General features: G+C 51.2%; 1 protein-coding gene across 1 annotated transcript in view; it reads left to right on the top strand.

The window, feature by feature from the left end:
- The first annotated feature begins 822 nt into the window (after positions 1-822).
- ARHGAP32 (Rho GTPase activating protein 32) overlaps positions 823-14,137 on the top strand; it is a 252,968-nt gene continuing 239,653 nt past the window's right edge. The window contains 1 exon segment of the mRNA XM_056107609.1: positions 823-906. The gene's annotated coding sequence lies outside the window, so the exon portion shown is untranslated.

Below are 14,137 nucleotides of genomic sequence, written 5' to 3'. Positions count from 1 at the left end.
TCGGTCCCAAACTCCAGAAAGGAGGCACCTGCAGGAACCTGAAGGCCGAGGGGGGCCACTGAGCAACCGAGGCGAGCTGATTTCAGAGGCAAAGGCCCACGGTGGGGAGAGAGGCTGGGCTGACTCTCCCGGCGCTGCGCGCGCGGTGACAGTCACCAGGGGGTGGGGATGCAGGGCAGGGGGTGGGGTCGGCGGGGAGCCCAGAGGACCCCCGGCCACGGCCTCCGAGCCCGTCTTTTCCCCCGCTGTCCCTGCAGCGGCGGCAGGATTTGGAAAGAAAAAAAAAAAAATCCTCAATTTTTCTGCACCGCGGCACCACGCGGAGGGCCGAGAGCCGAAGTCCGCCCGAGCGCGAGGCCCAGCGGGCAGCTGCTCCGCGGCCCGGCGCGCGCGCCCCGGGGGCTGCCCCGCGCCCCGCGCCCCGCGCTCCCCACGCAGCGCACGTGCGCTCCCGGGACAACGGCAGGCGAGGCCCGCGCGCGCCCCCGCCCCGCCGGCCGCGCGCGCGCTGCGCCCGCTGCTCCCGCCCTCCGCGCGCGTGCTCGTGCCCGCGGCGGGCGGGCGCGCGCCTCTTCTCCCCGCTGCGGGCGCCGCGGGTCGCGGGCGGAGGCGGAGCGCGGGCGGCGGAGGCGGCGCCGGCGGGGGCGGCCCGGGCGGCGCTGCTGCTGCTGCTGCTGCTGCTGCGGGGCCCGCCAGGCCCAGTCGGCCGCGGCGGCGAGGCGCGACGATGCGGCGCTGGCGCGGGGGGCGCCCGGCCGAGCCCCCGCGGCGGCCCCGGGCGGCGCGGCGCTAGGCGCGGCGGAGCGCGCGGCGGAGCGGGCGGGCCCGGCGCCCGCGGCCGGCAGACACGGAGCGGCGAGCGGGGCGCAGCGACGCCGCGGCGGCGCGGCGGGGCCGCGGGGCTCGGTAAGGCGGCGGGCGGCGGGCGGGCCGGGGGTCGAGGGTCGCGGGTCCGCGCCGCCCCGGCGGGGGTCCCCCGGCCCGCTCCCGGAGCCGCGGGGGCGGGGCTCGGACCCGCGGCCGGCCTGCTGCAGCCCCCGCCGCCCCCGGGCCCCGGGCCCCGGCCTGACGCTCGGGCGCCGCGCGGGCCGCGGCTCCCCGGGAAGGCGGAGGGGGGCCCCGGGGACGCCGCCTCGCCGCGGCGGAGGGGCCACCCGGCGGGGCGCGACCCCCGGGGGCCTGCGCGCGCGACCCCCCACCCCGCCCCCACCCCGCCGGCCACTCGCCCTCGGGCGCGACGGACCCGAGCGGCCTCCGGGGTTTCGCGTCTGTTTCTCCCCGCGCGCGCGCGCGCGCGCGCTCCCCGCCCCCTTTCCCGCCACCCCCTTATCGCGCCTTTCGCATTGGGGCGACTTGAATCAATATTTGCGTGCGAGGTTTCCGCAAACAGATCGCACGGCGCGGGGTGGGTGGGGGCGGAGAGGGAAGGCGCGCTTCTCCCCTGGCCGAGCCTCTGGGCCCCCCCCGCCCCCCCCCCCCCCAGCTCCCACCGTGCCCCCCGCACCCCCACGACTTCACCTTCTGGGGCCGAGGCTGCGGGGAGCTGCAGGGGGAGGAGGGATCCCGGCGCGGGAGGCCCGGGATGGAGTTGGACAGTTACTGCCTCTCCTAGGGGAGAGGACGGGGATGATGGTCATTTCCATTTGCATGCGGGGTCGCGCAGTCCGCGGGGAAGGCGCTCCGGGGGGCCCCCCCGCGTGATGCGGGTCGCCGGCAGCTGGGCACACTCGGCATTGTCGCCAGCCTCTGTCTGTTTTATTTCCCATTCTTCCAGAGTTTTAGTGGGCGCCCACCGAGACCTTTCAAGTCGCTCCGAATGGGAATAGCTCGGGCTGCGTCGTCGTCGTTGGTGGCTTTGGGGAACGTGGTCCGTGTTTGTGCGTCTGTTGGGGGCGGAAAAAAAAAAAGAAGAGAGTGGGGTTGAAGTCCAGAGACTTCTGCAGAGGCCAGGAAAATGGGCCAAGTTTTGATGCAGTCATCGGATTTGTTGTGTTTGGGTAGGGACGGCCCTGATTCCTTGGCCTGCTTTTTTTTTGTTGTTTTTTTTTTTTGGTTTTTCCTGTTGGGATAAAATGCAACCTGGGAAGCTTGGCATCTGCCCATCGGAGTTGCGCGGGAAGAAAATAAGAAGTCTTCATTGCCGTTGGATCATGACCTCCACGCTTCCCAGCGCTGCTTGGTGGGCAACCGTTGGCGCGGGCCGACCGTCGGGCTGGGGCGATTTGCGTCTTTTCGGACTCTCGGTAGGCTGCTTCATTTCAGAAACGGGCCGTGTGATGATGCTTTATGGAACAGGTTTCTAGAGCAGGTGCCCGCGGGGAGGGAGTGTGTTCAAGTTCCGTCCTCCCTGGCGCTGGGCAGCCCATGGAATAAAGCAGCACTTTGGACAGGGACTTGTCCACGCGGAGCCTGGGTGCAGCCCTGTGAACTGTGCAAGTGGGCACTCCGAGGTGGGTGGGAAGGACCTTCTTGGGTTATATAAGTGTTTGCTTTTCCAGGGAGAGGCCAAGAGCAGCTGGGCAGGCACGATTGTCTGTCGTTGGTTGGAGCCTTTGATGTTGGTTGGGATCCCAGTCGTTATGTCCCTTTGATTTTCCTTCACAACCCCCACTTCGATTTCCAGTCACCAAGATGCTAGTCTGTAGTTGGACTGAAGCTTTCCCCATAGAATTCATCTCTCTCTCTCTCAGATTCGCTCTTTAGATGAGTTCGTTAGCATTTTCTCTTTCCAAGCTGGCCTGAGTGTCTTATTTTCGGGGTATATATTTATAGTCACTGTGGACTGCAGATGATTTTAACAAATGTTAAGATTTCTTTCTTTCTCTTTCTTTCTTTCTTTCTTTCTTTCTTTCTTTCTTTCTCTGTTTTGCTCTTCCTTTCCATGATGGTAGAAGAGAAATGAAATGACCGAAATGTTTCTTAAAAATATTCATGTCTGGGGCTGGAGCGATAGCACAGCGGGTAGGGCGTTTGCCTTGCACACGGCCGACCTGAGTTCCATTCCCAGCATCCCATATGGTCCCCCGAGCACCACAAGGAGTAATTCCTGAGTGCAGAGCCAGGAATAACCCCTGTGCATTGCCGGGTGTGACCCAAAAAGCAAAAAAAAAAAAAAATCATGTCACGTATTAAAGATTATGCCAGTCTCAGGAACTCTGAGGCATCAGGCGATAGCTCAAGGGGCTGGAGGGCGTGTCTTGTATAGGGACCCCAGAGTTTGACCCCCAGTGCTGCATCATTCCCTACTGCCCCGCACCACCAGGCATAGCCTTGGAGACCCGTGAGGACCGCTAAGTGTGGATCGGGTGAGCCCCACCACTTTGGGGCTCAGGCCGCATTGCCTTGCTGGGCTGAGTTCAAGTCTTGAACCAGTTAACCAGGTGTCACCTGGGAGTCGCCCGGGGCCCTCTGGACATTGTTTGGGATTCCTCCCCACAAAAAGCCAAATAGTTTTTAAGTGTTTTCCCCACCTCTGCAGTATCAGAGCGCGAACCAAGGACTTCACATTTGCAAGGAAAGTGCTCCACCATTGAGCTACTTCTCTTACCACAAGTATTTTTAGGATTTCACCCAGCTGCATGTTCTGGGCACCGAGCACTGGACCGCAGGCCGTGGTTGCGGTTCTGCCTAGCAGCTGTGTGGGATGCCCTGAGTTTGGTGGGTGTTTGACATTTTCGAGCTTTTTTTTTTTCCCCTGTATGGGGAAAGTAGGGATGAGAAGGGCTTGCATTGACTTTTTGTTTTGGTTTGTTTTTATGTGGGGGCCACATCTGGCAGTGTTCCGGGCTTTGTGCTTGCGGTTTTTGGAGAACCACATGGGGTCGTGGGGATCGAACCTGAGTCAGCGATGTGCAGTGTTGACTGTTTCACACTTGGCAGTTTTGATTTTGTCCCCTTTCAATCTTCGTGACCTCCAAAGAGGTGTTGGAACCAGTGGAGCTGTAACCGGGAGGGCCGTGGGTGCTCCGCGAACCCGGGCCCGAGTGCATTCAGCTGTCTCCCTGCATCTCCCTGGCCCTTGCTTGACTTCTACTTTCGGGGTTGTTGTTTTGGAGCTATGCTAGGAGGTGCTCGGGGCTTACTCCTGGCTCTGCACTCAGTAATCACTCCTGGTGGGGCTCAGGGGATCATCTGGGGTGCTGGGGATCGAACCCTCTGCTCAGACCCCTGCATTGATTTCTTGGTAGTGTTGTTGTCTCTGAAAGTGCTTTGTAAAGCTTTTCCTTCTCATCCAGCCCTTTCTTTTCCCTTGGCAGCTGCTGGGGCTGCCCCAGGGTCATGCTGGAGGTGGTGGTGCGGTGACCACAGTGGTGGCGGGCCCCGTGCTCGGGTCGCAGGTGCTCCGCCGTGTTCACCAGCTCTTTGGCACATACATGCATGTGACAGCTCTAAATATTTTAACTTGAGCACCTGAAATACTTTTAAAAGTGCACATAAGTAATTAGACTGTGTTCGCTTTCTTCCGGTTCCAAAATTTTGTGATTCCCTCCCATTCTTAGGAAATCCATATGTATTACCTATAGTTTTGGACTCTGGAATATTCAGCTGTTCTGGGAAAAATTCAATATGCCAGACACAGTAACAACAAAGTCTCCAATGGAGACGTTACTGGGCCCGCTCGAGCAAATCGACGATCAACGGGAGGGCCTTTACCTTTACCTTTACCTGGGAAAAATGTCAAGACTACGGAGATTTTGAACTTGAACACTTCTCTCCAGAATAGCAAAGCAAACGGGAAGATGAGACTCGTGAGAAGAGCTATTTAGTGAAATAAAGATTTCAGTTTATATTGCTTAGAACAAAAGTAGGCAGAAATTCAGTCTGTAGACCAGCTCTAGTTGGCAGTCATTTATTGCATGGTCTGTGAGCTAAGAATAATTTACTTTTAAATGCTTGACAAAAATGAAAAGAATGTAATTTTTCACCATGCAAAATTCATGTATCAGGATCCATAAATAAAGTTTTATTGAAACACGGTTGCACTCGTTGTTTTTGTATTGTCTGCAACTGTGTTGGCAGCACAAAAACCGATCTTGAGATACTGAGATCTTGCAGCAAAATAGTTTGGCCAGCAGAGCCTAAAGTATTTATACTCTCATCCTTTGCAGAAAAAAAAAGTCTTCTAATACCCGATTTAGGAGTTGAATGTTTTAATTTAGCACTTGTGCCCTTTTTGTCCTGCATCGCTGGGATTAAGAGCCCCTGGCAGAGAGGCGTCGACTTTGGTCCTGGGGCAGGTAATTGTTTTTGGATGCTGCTGTGGTATTTATAGCCCTTGCCCAGGACAAGCGAATTCTTGTCTGTGTGTGGCAGGTACTACCTTTGTAATCTGAGAGTAACAGTAGTATCGATTTTAGAAAGTCACGGTGACAGGGAGGTGAAATGGCACATGGCAAGTCTGAAGCCAGTATCAGTGTTTGGGGAGAACTGTAGTGAGCTGGACTACAGTCCAGCCGGAGGGAGGTGGACGGGGATGCTTAGGAATCTGCCTGAAATGGAGAATGTTTCCTTTGACCCTCTAGAATTGTTCTCCAGAGTGGTGTGCTTGGTCAATTTTTCTTCGTTATTCAAGCCATTAGTTTGGTTAGCAGCTGATAATTGGAAAAACTTGAGAAATTTCACATATGTTTCACTGTGTTTTATTAATCACTCCTTTCGATGCGTAAGAATGGGTGGAAAGATAGCTTTCTATTTTTAGGAAGCCCTGGTTTTTGACAATGTTCCGATACTATTCTGTTTGCAAACAGAATTTAAGTGCAAAACATATATATATGCATGTATACATATACATCTATGTTATATGTATATATATATACACATATGTTATATGTATATAAAGGGTGCCTCTCCTAGAAGCAGACTGGTGGGTGGGGAATAGGGGCCTTGGTGGAGTTGGAAGTGGACCCCGTGAGGGGGTCAGTGTTGAAACATTGTATGCCTGAAACCCAGTCTTGAATAACTTTGTAACTTTCCAGTGACTCAATAAAAAGAAAACTCTATTTTGAGACTGGTAGGAGATATATATATATATATATATATATATATATATATATAATATTTTCTTTTGAGAAGGCTCTGTGAGAAAGATGCTTTAATGAAGCCAGACTTAGCTAGTTTTCTCTGCACCTGATGGCTCTCTTGTTTTTCTTCCAATTTACATTAGGATCTCTGGAATAAAATAATATAACTGACATTTCCCTCTCCCCAGAGACAGCCCTCGTGGACTCTCTCGAGTCTTTGGTACTGAGCCACCTCTGGAAGTATTGGTTTGAATCACCTGACGGTGGGGACGTGGGCTGCGCTCCTCCGTGTCCAGTGCACCTGAGATTGCTGGGAAACAAAGGCCATTGTTCTGCATCAGACCAGACAGCGCGGGGTCCTGACGCGTTGGCAGCCTTGCAGCTCCTGCACCCTCATGCCTTTGAACAGTGCTTCTGTGCAGCGGGGGAGAGGGGGACGGGACCCTGGAAAGGCGGTCATCTTCCTGCCCTCCTCAGAGCAGTGGGCTGGGGCCAGAGCTACCCAGTCGAGAAACCACAGCACAGCGGTACCTGGGATGTGGGACTGCAGAATTCTCACTGGAGTCCTTCAGAAATGGGAAGGGGCCTCAGGAGACCCACACATGTGATAAGACGGTAAAAGCACAAAAATATCCGACCCGAGATGTCCAGTCTGGGGCAAAATATGTTGCGTGTTTTACAGTGTCCGTGGACCCGGGCTTGTATTTTAAAGCCCACAGGAAAGGGACAAGTGGGTTATTTGGTTTGATTTCTCATAAATAAGAGCCAGGGTATTCAGAGTGGAAGGAGAATTCTGGTTTGCAGAGAGAGGCTGTTATTTGGCTCTTATGGTCATGCATCTATTGATTCCTTCCTTCTCACCAGGGATTCTGATATGCGTTAGTATTGGAGTGGGGAGATGCCGTGCTCGGAGAGGAAAAGCCTTCTATGGCCCATGTGATTTGAACATATTAGCAAAGGCTTGATTATCTCTTAGAGAGGCGTTATCTGGGAAAGGATTGTAAAGTAGATATTCTGTTCACTTGCCTTCAAAATAGTAAAATGTTATCTGGGGCATAGCCTGGTGATTGTGGGCAGGGCATTTGACCACATTGTTCTTATTCCTTTGTGTTGATGGAAATAGTAATTTCGTGCTCCCTTTTTTATTAGAGACTCGCTGAGCAGCAGATCTTGAGCATTTTTATGCGAAGTTCAGCGATTATGCAGTATAGGAAGCACAGACAGCTTTGTTGGCACCGCCTCTGATGGGGGGGTGGAGGGGGTGAAGGAGATTTGAATTTCAAGTCAGGGGACCTGGTTCTAACGTTCACACTGCAGCTCTTCATAATCTGTGGCTGGAATTCCTTTCCATGAACCTCATTTTGTCATGTCAGATGTGAGGGGCCAGAGTTGAGTGCTCTAAGGGTCTCTTCATTGCTCCAAAAATCTCTGATTCTCTGAGGAGTTAAAAAAGCAGGGCCCGGGGATGGAGCAGTAGCACAGCGGGGAGGGCATTTGCCTTGCACGCGGCCCACTCGGGTTTGATTCCCAGCATCCCACATGGTCCCCTGAGCACTGCCAGGAGTAATTCCTGAGTGCATGAGCCAGGAGTAACCCCTGTGCATCGCTGGGTGTGACCCAAAAAAGCAAAAAAAAAAAAAAAGGTAGGGCCCATCCTCACAAAGTTTCCATCAACTTTCTACTCAGGAGTTTCCATAGTTTTTCCAAGCTGCATTCTCTTGGCTTCTCTTCAGACTGAGTAGCAGTCTAGACTCCAGTAGGATGAAGGAATACTCGTCCTTTCATCTGGAACTCCAAAAGGACCCACTGCGTACACATTATGCATTTTATACCATGTTGGATGCAGTGGAAAATACATAAAAAAGAAGGGTGACAGTGAGTCTCTGCCCTTAGGAAGTGTTTCTTTCTCTGGGAAAGATAAACTCTATAATGGAAAAGAATATTATAAAAAAAAAAAGGTCATCATGTACACGGAGATCAGTGTCAACATCATTGTCAACACATTACCTTAGCTATAAAATATATATGTGTATATATATATATTTTATTAAAAAACAGTATTGCAAAAGAGTGGGAGAGGGGATATGGGCTGATCCTTGATCTTGGTGATATAATATACTTGAGATACTTCCTTCACAGAGGAAACTCTGTGGCCTTAGATAGCTTAGATATCTGTGGGCTTCCCATAGCCCTGAAACTCAGTCAGACCCTCTGTTTGCCAGAGAAGCAGCTGCTCTGAATCAGCCAGACCCGCTGAGTCCAGGCCAGATTTTGACAGTCACTCTGGATAACAGCTTGATTTATTAGATGGAAGGAAAGGGTTACTTTAATCTGCTGAAAATGCATTCGGGGGACAACCTCGTCTTCTGAAAAGTCAACATGTGAGAAGTTAGAAGAGACTCAATAAAATATTCCTGCTTCCGAGGCAATAAATATATTTTGGTCCTTTTTCTCCCCCTCTCTCTTTTTTTTTGGCTTTCATGCTTGCCATGATTTTCCTTCCTCAGTGCTCTCTTGACAGAATCATTAGTTTGAATATGCAGACCAGACTTACTACTCTTCCCTGCTTTGACCCCTTTCTGCAGTCTCCCTGCCCTTCCGTGTTGTTGCTGCTGTGATAGGGGTGGAGGTTTTGTGTGTGCGCATACACATATACACACACACTCCAGCTGTGTGTTTGCTCACTCATTTACTTGGTGGCACACTGGTTGTGGTGCTCACTGAACTTTGCCCTCTCAAAGGGCACGTGTGCTTCTAGGTGCACCTATTCTTGTTGTTTTTTTTTTTTTTTTTTTTTTGCTTTTTGGGTCACACCTGGCATTGCACAGGGGTTACTCCTGGCTCATGCACTCAGAAATTACTCCTGGCGGTGCTCAGGGGACCATATGGGATGATGGGAATCGAACCTGGGTCAAATCACTGTGAGGTGCAGTTAAAAAGCTTTCATGATTGAGTTTCAGTCATAAATGATCAACACCCATCCCTCCACCAGTGTACATTTTCCACCACCAATGTCCCCAGTATCCCCCCTGCCATCCCAACCCCACCCCATCCCCTGCCTCTGTGGCAGACAATTTCCTTCTTACTCTCTCTCCCCTTTGGGGCATTATGGTCTGCAATACAGATACTGAGAGGCCATCATGTTTGGTCCTTTATCTGCTTTCAGCACACATCTCCCATCCTGAGCGATCCCTCCAACCATCATTGACTTGGCGACCCCTCCTCTGTTCCAGCTGCCTTCTCCCCCACCTCATGAGACAGGCTGCCAACCATCACACTTCTTTTTGAGGCCCGGGGGCTTCCAGAGCCGACCGGACTGCACTCGGTGACTCCCAACTCCAGCAGGACGGGTGCTCCGAGACGCTCCGCTGTTCCTCCATGCCTCGGACAAGATCTGTCGCGTTTGCGGGAGTGATGATTAGCTGGACATGCTGTTCTCTGGGGCTCCCTTTCAGTATCAGAGCGCTCAGATTTTATCTGGGTCAGTGGCCTCCCTGCTTAGCTCCATTTCCTAGCCTCAGTCTTGCGACTTCATGTCACGGCAGGGTTTGGTTTTTGGCTAGCGGAACGTGAGCCGGAGTGATGTATATGTGATTTCTGGGTATGGCTTGGGAAAGATGCCGGTTGCTTTCTGCTTCCTTTCTTTGGCATTGGTGTCCCCCACTCCCCCCCCAGAGGAGATTGTAGTGCTGGGGCCTGTTTTTCAGCCCTCTAGGCAAGAGCCGTGCCTTGGGGGAGGTGGGTTGGCAGGATGGATCCTTAGCTGGTCCTGAGCCTAGCTGTGGACCGGCTGGTCCTGAGCCCAGCTATGAACTTCTCTTTTATGTCTGGATGGCGAAGTAGACAGGCCAAAATAAATAAATAAATAAATAAATAAATAATAAACTAAATCTGTGTGAGCCATTAATACTAGAATTGATGATCTCACCTCTTGCCCTATCCCTTCCTCCCCGTCAGTTACTTTTCCTGTCTCTGCTTCCTTACTGCTTTTTCTCTCTCTAGTGGGATCTGGTTTGAGCTCTTATTCTACCAGCGCACTGAAATTATTTTCTAATCAAGGCGGTAATGACGTATGTCCTGCCAGAGCCTGTGATAAGTTCAGCATCTCAGTGACCCTTTATTGGCACTTCGTATCTGCTGGCTGTTACATCTGACCTGTTAGCTGCTCATTCTTGGCCAATCAACCTATTCCGCCCCACTAGCGTGCAGGGTGCTTTTGGGATTCTTCAAGGGGATTTCATCCATTTTCATGGTTTTAAGTGACAGGCTGAGGATCAAGTTCCTCTCTCTAGTACTGATTTCCCCTTGCGCTCTAGACGTGTCTAACTCCATTTCTCATTAGGTGTCTGAGGCACTTCAAATGGAACACGAACACAGAGGAACTGTGACTGCCCTCTCTTCAGTCACCCTTCTTGTGCATTTCAGGTCTTCACTGTAGCAGCAAATGATGCCACCTCTGCCCAGTTGTCTTCACCCCTTAAAGTCCTCCCTTTTCTCCTCTTCTCATCCTAACTCCTTTTGGCTTTAGATTTTAGACTATCAACTGAATCTAACTGCCTCTAATCTAACTTTTCTTCCCTAGAAGACTACCCACAGACTTCCCTGCCTCTGTCTAAGCACCCCCCTCCCCCACAGTCTCATACACTGAGAACAAGATTGTTTATTTTGTTTTTGTGTTTTTTGGGGGCGCTCTTGCTGGCGCTTAGGGATTATTCCTGGCTCTGTGCTCAGGGATCGGTCCTCATGGGGCATAGGGGACCCCACGCAGTGCAGAGCTCTAAACTGGGTCAGTCATGTGAAAGGCAAGACAGGCACCTTACCCACTGTATACTGGCTCTGGACTGTGGCATAGTTCTTTTTTTTTTACACCTGGCTCTTGCACTCAGGAATTACTCCTGGCGGTGCACTCCTGGCTCTTGCACTCAGGAATTACTCCTGGCGGTGCTCAGGGGACCCAATGGGATGCTGGGAATCGAACCCTGGTCGGCCGCGTGCAAGGCAAATGCCTACCTGTTGTGCTATTGCTCCAACCCCTGTGGGATAGTTCTTTTTTGTTTCTTTGTTTTTGGTTTTGGGGTAACACTGGCAGTGACCAGGAGTTCTGTGACCAGTGACCAGCATTCTGTGCTCAGGGGTTACTCCTTGGGACAGTGGGAATCAGACTTGGTGCCAGGGATTGAATCTGGTTTGACTGCATTCAAGGCAAGCACTCTGCTTGCTATCCTATCTGTCTGGCCCCAATAATGTTAATTTTTTCCTTTATTTTTATTAAAACATCGTGATTTACAAAGTTGTTCATTAAACAGTTGTTTCAAGCATTTAGTGTTCCAACACCACCTGTGTGATCTTCCCTCCACCAATATTCCAGTTTCCTTCCCAGTCCCAGCCTGCCCTCTTAAGCACATAACAGATTTGCTTTATAGTGCTTATTCCAACAAAACGTTAAGAACTGGCAAATAGAACGATCAGAAAATAAATCAGTAAGAGCAATTAGGTAAAGGTAAAAGGTAAAGGCCCTCCCGTTGATCGTCGATTTGCTCGAGCGGGCCCAGTAACGTCTCCATTGGAGACTTTGTTGTTACTGTGTCTGGCATATCGAATACTCTCGGTAGCTTGCCGGGCTCTCCGAGAGGGGCGGAGGAATCGAACTCGGGTCGGCCATGTTGGCCGCTTGTAAGGCGAACGCCCTACCCGCTGTGCTATCGCTCCAGCCAATTAGTGATTATTATATGATTTTGGCCTATATAAACAAGAACGTTAAAACCACTTGATACAACACAATAAAATGCTGCCTGTTCTCACTTATGCATTTATTTTCAACTCTGTGATCTGAATCTATTACGTTAAATTTTATTTTATATTTGGATCTTATTATGGTAATAATCATATCTCACCTGTCATTAATAACAGCTCTGTGTTAATATTATTTTGGCGTTTACATGGAATAGGTAAGGTCTATATATGTAAATTTTCTCCATATACTTTATATAGTTGCCAATGTCATGGATGTCTCCCTTCTTGAACAGTAGTACGGTCCTGCTGGTTTTCCATTGGGACGGAACCTTGCATTCAGACAGGTAGCGAGTGAAGAGCCGAGCCAGTGTATTGATGAGTACTGACGGCAGGTTCTTCAGGTGTTCAGGTCTGACCTTGTCTGGGCCGGGTGCTGTTTGCTTCTTTACCAACGAAATGGCGTGTCGGATTTCGGAAGGGAGAACGTTAGGAACGACATACCCATCCTGTGGAATTTGGTATGTCGGCAAGTGGACATGGCTATCGAAGAGATTTGAGTAGAAGTCATGGATAATCTTCTCCATTGCCGTTCTGGAGGATGTGATGGATCCATCAGGACGTCGGAGGGCAGTCATCTGGGTCTTATAGTTGGCGAAGGACAGGCGGGTGTTACGAATACTTTTCCCGGCTTCTGCCGCATCTATCAGTACTTCTGCTCTTCTCTCTTTGAGGTCTTCCTTGATCGCATCTCTGCACTGCTTTGCAAGCTCGGACGTTAGCTTGCGGTTGCCTGAGGCATGCGCCAAACCACGCTGGCGAATTAGCTCAAGAGTTTTCGAAGATAGGCGACTTTTTGTGGCTATCTCTCTCTTGGCGTTCCTCGCACATTCATGGAGGTGCTGAACCAGTCGATCGTATTCCTCGTCAATGTTGTCAACAATGGCATCTTCCCATGTTGCCGCAATAGTACCAAAGAGTTCCCAGTTGGTGGTCATTCTGGGAGTTCTCTTTTTGAACTTTGCAGCCCTTTCTCCCCGCTCTGTGAAGTAGAATTTTGCACGAAGGAGACGGTGGTCCGATCCCGTTCGAAATTTTGGGACAACAGCGACATCAGTCAGGCAAAACCGTCGATTGAATATGATGTGGTCTATTTCGTTGTGGAATCGTCCACCGGGAGACTCCCATGTCCATCGTTTAGATTCTGCCTTCTGGAACTGTGAGTTACCATGACTATCGCCCGATCTGCCTATTGTCTGTCATCTACAAGCTGTTCACTCGAGTCATCCTGAATAGGATTGGCAGAACACTAGATGAAGGACAACCATGCGAGCAAGCAGGGTTCCGCAAAGGATTCAGCACCATCGACCATATCCACACGGTAACCAAGCTCATTGAGGTTTCTCGGGAGTTCAAGATGCCGCTCTGCTTAACGTTCATTGATTTAAAGAAGGCCTTTGATTCTGTTGAGACGGAAGCGGTCATTGAAGCCCTAGCCAATCAGGGCATTCAAGCCCAATACATCAGGATCCTCCGTGAGCTGTATTGCGGATTCACTACCAGGATCTCACCATTCTACAAAGAAGTGATCGTTGATGTCAAGAGAGGGGTGCGGCAGGGTGATACCATTTCACCGAAACTCTTCAGTGCCACCCTCGAGAACATCATGCGACGACTGGAATGGGAAGGAATGGGAATGAAGATAGATGGTCGGCAACTACACCACCTCCGCTTTGCTGATGACATTGTTTTAATAACACCAAACATCAGCCAAGCGGCACAAATGCTGGCCGACTTTGACCGTGAGTGTGGAAAGGTAGGACTACAGCTGAATCTTACGAAGACAATGTTTATGAGAAACAGCCTTGTTCCTGACGCCCCATTTGCTCTCAATGGAACGACCATCTCCGAATGCAACAGCTATGTGTACCTAGGTCGAGAGGTCAACATGACAAATGACCTGGCACCCGAGCTGGGCAGGAGGAAGAGAGCGGCTTGGAACGCCTTCAAGAACGTCGAAGAAATAGCTAAGAGGACGAAGAACCTCCGGCTCCGGGCACATCTCTTTGATTCCACTGTTCTTCCTGCATTAACATATGCCTCAGAGACCTGGGCCCTACGCAAACAAGATGAGAACGCCATTCAGGTCTCCCAAAGAAGAATAGAAAGAGCTATGCTTGGAATAACACGTTTCACTCAAATGAGAGAACGAATCCGGAGTTCTGACATCCGTCGACGATCAAGGATCAGGGACGCTGTCTCATATGCCAAGGTGTCGAAAATCAGATGGGCTGGTCACGTAATGAGATTTAAAGACGACCGTTGGACTAGAGCTGTTACTGATTGGATTCCACGGGATGTCAAGAGACCGCGTGCCCGCCCACCTA

Source organism: Sorex fumeus, unplaced genomic scaffold (genome assembly GCF_029834395.1).
Source record: "Sorex fumeus unplaced genomic scaffold, SorFum_2.1 ptg000169l, whole genome shotgun sequence".
Lineage (NCBI taxonomy): Eukaryota > Metazoa > Chordata > Mammalia > Eulipotyphla > Soricidae > Sorex > Sorex fumeus.
The sequence above is the reverse complement of the archived record's forward strand: the minus strand, read 5'-3'. Positions and strand labels throughout refer to the sequence as shown.